A 7,811-nucleotide genomic window follows, 5' to 3' on the forward strand; every position below is an offset into this window, starting at 1 on the left:
CTCTTTTCCCAGAAAAAAAACCCTGATACCAACTGATATTAATATTAGCACTAATAGAATGCAATCAATTGTTCTCTCTCTCAAGATTAATAAAACAGCAGCTGGACCTCCAAGCAAAACCAAAAATGAAAGAAAACCAGATCAGCTCAAGACAATGAAGATAAAAGACTTACTCATAAGAAGATGTTTAGGTTACAGAAGATAATTAGGTTATAAAGACAGCCAGTCTGTCAAAAGTTAGGAAACAGATGTCTGACAAGCTTAAAAGGAATGAAGGCCAGCATTTGGTCTTAGGCACCGTCTGGGTAGATGTACCGTTGGTCTGACGTGGATTCTCAGTTTCTATTGTCTTATGATTAAATACCAAAATAAATAGCAATTGAAATGGTATAGCTTTCAAAAAGGTGGCATTTGTAGGAACAATAATATAGGGACACAGAAAACTGTACAGGACTGGGTCATTGTGGAGGAGGGCGACCTGATCACAAAAATAGTTTGATAATCCTACTTTAAGGGCTGGTGATGTGTGTGTGTTATATGCCATCAAGTTGCTTCTGACTTACGACAACCCTGTGAATTAACAACCTCCAAAATTTCCAATCATTAACAGCTTTGCTCAGATCTTGGAATCTGAAGGCTATGGTTTCCTTTATTGAGTCAAGCCATCTCACAGGGCTGGATCGAGGGGGGGCAGGGGGGGTAGTATGCCCCCGGTGCCGCCAAGAAGAGGGTGCCAGCTGCTGGAAGTGAGCGGGCAGCCTCCCAGCCCCCTGCACTGCCTTTTGCCTGCCCTGCAGGACAGGGGTGGTCGGCTTGCCACGCGCCCCCTGTCCTGCAGGGCAGGCAAAAGGCAGCTCGAGGGGCTGGGAGGCCACCCGCCCCCTGTCCTGCGGGGCAGGTGAACAGTGCAGGCGGCTTCCAAGCCCAGCCCTGTGCTGCCTCTGCCAACTCGCAGCGCGCTGGGGCACCCGGCTTACCATGGGGCGGCACGCTCCACCCTGCATGATGATGTTGCTGTGTGATGATGTTGCCTGCGTGATCATGCAGCACTGGGAGTGCACGTGCAAGGCGTGCGAGGGGCCAGACTTGAGTTGCCCTGGGCGCCGGCAACCCTAGATCCGGCCCTGCCATCTCATGTTGGGTCTTTCCTCTTTTCCTGCTGCCTTCCACTTTTCCTAGCATAATTGTCTTTTCCAGGGGGTCTCTTCATCTCATGAAGTGACCAAAGTACAAGACCCTCAGTTTTGTCATTTTATCTTCTAGGGAGAATTCCAGTTTGATTTTATTTAGAACCCACCTATTTATCTTTTTGGCCATTCATGGTATCCATTAAAATCCCTGAAGTATTCTGAATGCTTCCTATGTTATATTTTTGCCTAGTGATAATATACGCAGTAACCAGGATTAGGTTATCAAAAAAGTTGCTGGTCTGTTGTCTGAAGACTGAATCACCCAGCTGGAGCAAGCGGAGACAGACCAAATACCAGCACAGCAAACATTTATGTTTGTGCGTTCTTATCCATTTCCATTGCTAAACTCAGGGTGCCAATTTAACACGCGTGCCCTGGAGAACGGATTGATTCCCTATGAAGACTGGCAGATGCCTCATCCCGAGCCCTGCCCAGCCCACTGTTCCACCTAGGCCAGTCCCAGGGGTGGCTTTCCAAGACACCAGGAGGTCTTCCCCAGGGCTTTTTTTCTGGGGAAAAAGGTGGTGGAACTCAGTGGGTTGCCCTCGGAGAAAATGGTCACGTGGCCAGTGGCCCCGCCCCCTGATCTCCAGGCAGAGGGGAGTTGAGATTGCCCTCCGCGCAGCAGCACGAAGGGCAATCTAAACTCCCCTCTGTCTGGAGATCAGGGGGCGGGGCCACCAGCCATGTGACCATTTTCATGAGGTTTCAGAACTCCGTTCCCCCACGTTCCCCCTGAAAAAAAACCCTAGTCTTCTTTAACACTTGCAATCTGAGAGATCTGCTGTCTTAGCAAGCGACCTACAATTGCTTGCTCCTTATGAAACGGTTTCAGTAAAAACATCCTTGCCGTACAGAAAATGAGAAGAAGGAGAAACTTGTAGAAAACCTAGTGTTTTAGTCTGCCGCGAAGAAGACTGTTTTGAGGCCATTAATGCGATGCATGAAAACCGCCATTTCGACAATGCTGGTTTCTTCTAGGAAACCAAGCAAAACTCAGCCAGTATATGCAACAGAAAGCAACATACTTTTAACTTCTATTCAGGTTTATGATTAGAGATGGGCACGAACAGCAATACGAACTTAAACCCCCCCACAAACAGCCCAATCTGCTGTTAGTGAACAAGCTGTTCGTGAGGCCCCATTCTAAACGAACAGGTGGTCGTTGCAAGCCTTGTTCGTTGTTGTTCATTGCTGTTCATCAAGCCAGACAGTCTGGCACCTGCAATCAATTCCCTTGGCAACTTAGGCAGGGATTGTCTGAACTCTGTCTGAACTCCTGCTGTTGCCCTGGAAACCCCAATCTAAGCCCAATTTCGCTTGATAGGCAGGTCTTCCTTCCAAGTGTGGACTGGAGCTCCAAATTTGTTACAAGGGGGGGACACGGGGGAGGGGGGCTCCCAGCTCTGGCTTTCAGGGAGAGACAGTTGCTGTTAGAGAGACAGGGTGAGTGCATTGGAGCTTGAATTTTCTTTGTGTGTGATGGGATAGAGATCTACCCCTTTAGGTTCCAGGGCTGCTGCCAGGCTCTGGGACCAAACTATTAGTTATTATTGGTACCTTTCCTGCTGCCTGCTCAGGTAGGGTTTCTGGGAGTTGTGTGGTAGGGATCTTGATGGCTGGAGGAGAGCCTGCTGGGCCCCACGAACAATGAGCAATGAACATGTTTGTGAACAGGATCATGTCTGTCAGTGTTCGTTGTTTGTTGTTCGTGGATGGCAACGAACACCATGTTCTGTTTTTTTTCTGTTCGTGCCCATGTCTATTTATGATAGACCACTCATTTAGGCAGAATAGTGTTGAAATGGAAGGAACAAGTTAATTATGACTAATCTACATTCTACGCATTTCAACGGAGCTTAATTTCAGGCTAGATACTTATCACAATTGTATTCCTGTCTTCCTCCAAGAAGTCTGAAGTAGGATATTCTATGTTATCCTTTCAATGCTCTTGTGAGGCGATTAGCCTAAGGGATGGGATCTGTTCAGACAAAATGATTTTAACTTTGGTTGATTTCTGAAACAAGGACGCAGCTGACAGTAGGGGGTCTGCAAAACAAAATAAACGCACCAGAAATACACCTGGAGATTGCTGTTTCATTAATACAGCTTCTGGGACAGTGAACAAAATCTGAGAAAACAAATTATAATGACACCTTCCCACCAAAAAGTTTCAGTGTTTTGTTTTATTTCTCATTTCTCAGACGTAGGCAGGCAAGCAGGCACTGGGCCCTCACAGCAGCATCTTGTTTTCTTTAAAGGCTTTCACCAGTTGGATCCCAAGGGGAGGGAGTCCACACATTATTAATTCACTCTGTTGGTGGGAAGGAGAATGAACACAACGCTCATGACTGTTTTACTTGTCCCTCATTGCTACCCGGGCAATGGCATGTCTCCCTGCCAATGTATTTGCAAGGGGAGAGCCCCTCCCTGCTTATAGGCTTTGGAAACAGCTGGAGGGGGGAAGGTGCAGACTTCAAGCATAGATTGCAATTCTAAAGACACTCCCCTGGAAGTAAGCACTATTGAATAATATAGGACTTATACCTGAGTAGATCGGTTTAGGATTGCTTCCCCCACCACCCTGCAAGCCATTTGCCTACCTTGCCATTTCAAAAACAATCCTGCCTGCCCGCAGCATAAAGAAAACTAATGGAAAAAACACAAGTCCATTGTGGGGGGGCGAGAATTCAGACAATCATGCTGCCTGCCTGCCTGCTTGGCTGGCTGTACTTGTACAACAGAGATCAATGACAATTAATGTTAGAACACCTGCTCATCATGGGAGCAAAACTGCAAAGCACAAGGAAACATGGCACTAACAGGCAACAGGAGAATGCAAAGAAATTAATTTAGTATTCTAGAAAAATAAAAAAGTGAAGGAGGATTGTTTTTAATGCTGCTCCCACCCCATCACCCTTTTGCCAGTCAGTCGCTTGCCATAGTGTGCACTCACCAACACTCACCTTCTCCAGGGTCCGTTGTAGTATGTGTGAAGTGGAACTGAGGGGGGAAATTCAGTGGATCGATGGTTTCAAGGGAGGACTACATTCTGTGTGATTTGGGTGCCATTAAATGCAAAGCCAGTTGCCCCGGAGAGCCTGGAAGCCCTCATTGCAAAGAACAGGGCCAAAACTCATGATAACAAAAAAAAACCCCAAATGGATTCAATCCACACCAGCAACACCCCATTTGGAACCCCAGATCTGAAACTGAAACAGAAATTTTTTCAGGGCACACCCCCAGCTGACAGACAATAATTCAACTCTTGGTTTGCCCCAACAAATATAGGTACATTTCCCCCTTTCTTGCCTGGTGGTGGTGGTGGAGGGGTGTCACCAGAGTACAAGCCAGGATTAAACCATGTGACACCATTGCTTAGATATCACTGTGGTAAATAAATTAGCTTTAGGGGAACAATTCACACATTACAAAGTCCCCATGTCTACCACAAGGACTTTGTCCCATATGTGCCTTGAGAGCTCTGTGCCCCCCAGATGCATGCAGGTGGGTCTGATTCTAGTTGTGACCCTGACATGCAAGGAGAAGGGTTTCACCACCCCCTAATCCACATACACACCATTTTCACACCCTTGGGAAGCTGCCATTTTCTCCACTGGGAAATTGACACAACGACTGTGTCACTCACAGCAGAGCCAGTTGTGGCTCCCTGGGGCCATTTCAGGACATAAAGGAGGAGGAGGCTGAAGCCTTTTATTTTCACATGCTGTGGTCATGACCCAAATGTGGCCTCCGTGCATCTGGGGGGCAAGGGACTTCCACAACCCCTGGGAGACAAAGTCCTCGTGGCAGCCGTGGGGACTTTGTACTGTGTGCAGTGGCCCTCCAACCATGGCTTCAGACCCTAAATAACCATGGTTGCTGACGTGGCTTGCATTCAGACAATCACACTAACTGCCACTAGTTTAACTCCAGGTGGTTTCAGGCAATGCCTGAACTGAGCCATAGTGATGCCCCAGGCCATGCCGTCACCCGTGCCCAGTCTTCCCGTTCATAATGCCACTTACCACCACAACCATTCATGTCTGCAGGAGAGGCCATACTCGTGCAGCTGCTGCAGGTTCTAGTTCTGCAGCTTGGAGTTCTGAAGCTGTCAGGAGTGGCCAGTTTGCCCCTATCCCGTGCACCACAGTGCCTCTCCTTGGAGCATATCAGTGTTGGCCGTGCACTTCTTGACTAGGAGAATTGCTCGGACAGAGAATGTGCTTTGCATGCAGAAAGTTGCATGCAATCCCCCACAACTCCAGTAAAAAGGATTCTTCGTGAATGGACTGGGAAGGACCTTGGCCTGGGCCTAAGCCCCTTGGGAGCCTGTCAGTCATCAGAGATGTTGGCCAGAATGAACCAACGCCCTGACTCAGTATAAAAACAGCTGCAGGCTGAGAGGCACGGTCCCTGCCTAGTTCTGGTACAACAAGAGAAAGGCAGGTTCTAAACGGCCTTGATGATTTTTTTAAAAAAAGTTAATTTAATATCTATCACCTAATGTGTCAAAAGCTGGAATGTTGAATTTGTTTTTTTTTTACCCCACTCCCCCTTTTCCCCCCTGGATACCTTGGATGAAAGAGATTGTTAGTAATGGCATTAATCTCTAGCTGTTTGGTCGTTTTCTGGACTGTCTGTACAGGCAACGATAGGATGAGGAGAGTTCGTGAAGTTCATGAACTAGCTCACCACAGTTATCTTGAACACAAACTCGGTGATTAGTCAATAGCTTAGGAAAACAAGAGTGGCCAGCTTGTCTCCACGCCATTTACCACAGTCTCAGGGCAGGGACAGAGGAAGTCCATGGTTTTTCCAAATACATAGTGCCAGATTGTTCAAATTGACAGCCTATCTTGGATAGGCATCTGTTTTTCAATTTGGAATGCACACACAGAGAGCGAGAGAGAGAGAGAGAGTAGTGCATAACACAACTATTTTACTTATATGCAGTCACAGGGAATTATGTTAAATCAACTCTGTTTTGGAAACTTAGTGTCCTACCACTACCTCTGGCAGCATCCTCCAGACTGGATCAGTGCCCTGCCCACAAGCACTAGAGCCACAAATGATGGTGAGACGGGATAAGCGAGAAGATGTCTTTTTCATGTCTGTGAGGATCAGTCTTTCAACACGGTGGGAAACCAAGACAAACAAACCAAACTGGAACATACCAAAAAACATCTCCAGTGCACAATAAATCTGGTCTTCGAGGTTCCTCTTCCCTTAGTTCCCTGCCTCTAAACTGTGCCCTTTTTTTCAATCTATTTTTAAAATTAATTAAAATTCAACCCTTTTACTAGTCTGAGTTAGCTCTTCGGTTGGTTCAGACTAACTAAATAGCCACATACAAAGCGAGAGGAAGGATAAAAGAGAGTGTAAATGCTTATTTATTTATTACTAACATTTCTATGCAGTCTCTCTAGGGTACCTGCTCGAGACAGCTTACCAAATAAAACAACAAAAACACAAAAGATCCTAAAAGTTATTCAGACCCACACTTCTAAACACCTTTGAGCTCAATGTGTTTTCTTTAGCAGGCCACAGCAAGACTGCCTCTCCCCCTTGGCTCCACTATGGCAGCTTCACTTATCTGAGGTGCCATCCTGTAGACAGGCAAGATCAACAACGGCCCATCCAGGGGCCTTCTCTGGAGCACCCCCTCCCCAATAGCCTGCCTGAGGGGGTCAGCAAGGCTCCCACATGCCTGGCATTTTGCCAACTCTGTAAAACAGAATTGTCCAGGAGGGCATTTTTATAAAGGAAATGGGGCTACGTCTTAACAGATTGGCCCAGGAAAATGCACTGCGTTTCTACTGATGTAACACTACGCTCTGCATGCCATGTTTAGTGCTTACGCTTTGTTCAGAGGACAGCTCTGTTTCAACCCTCTGCAATTCCTAGTCCTTTTGCATGGCTTATTACATGTCTCATCGGATTGACTGCGTTGGTTTACTCTGTGTCATCCACCTTGAGTTTCAGTGAGGAAAGTGGACTCTAAATTACATAAACAACAACAACTCTGCACCATGCACACCCAAAGCAGAATTGGGCTCAATTTAATAAACTTTATTGTAAAACATTGTAAGGGTGGTTTTCCTTAGAGTAGCATGAATAATTTCTAAAGATTAAATATTTTGCACCAAGACACTTATTTTCTCTCTCAATAAAAAGACTGAAGCTTCCACCATCTAACCCCCCATAACTCTGGGTCTGTTGTTGCTTTTCTTATGCCCTGGCCCATGACTGGCCTGGGAAGAACTGCATGCTTGGATTTTCTGGCCTCCTTTGGGGTTATATGATGGTCTCGGTTGTGCGTAAGCAAGTGGTTTCATTCCTTAATTGCAAAGGGGAAGTGGTTAGACAATGCAAGCTGTCCCAGCAAGAAACATGGTAAAATATCTTGGAAGAAAACAAGAAAATAACAGAAAGTTGCATCTGAAATTTAAAATGATCTCATTTTTCCCTCTTTCCAAATATAATCAGGACAGTGCAGAACATACTCTGGAAAAGTTGCACAAGGTTTTCGGAAGGATTTCTTGTCTTCTGTCCCTGCAAAAGTCAAATAGCTAATTATATTTTCTTTTACATAAGACCACATGACTCAAGGAAGTTTTA

Source organism: Eublepharis macularius, chromosome 3 (genome assembly GCF_028583425.1).
Source record: "Eublepharis macularius isolate TG4126 chromosome 3, MPM_Emac_v1.0, whole genome shotgun sequence".
In the NCBI taxonomy this organism is placed as follows: domain Eukaryota; kingdom Metazoa; phylum Chordata; class Lepidosauria; order Squamata; family Eublepharidae; genus Eublepharis; species Eublepharis macularius.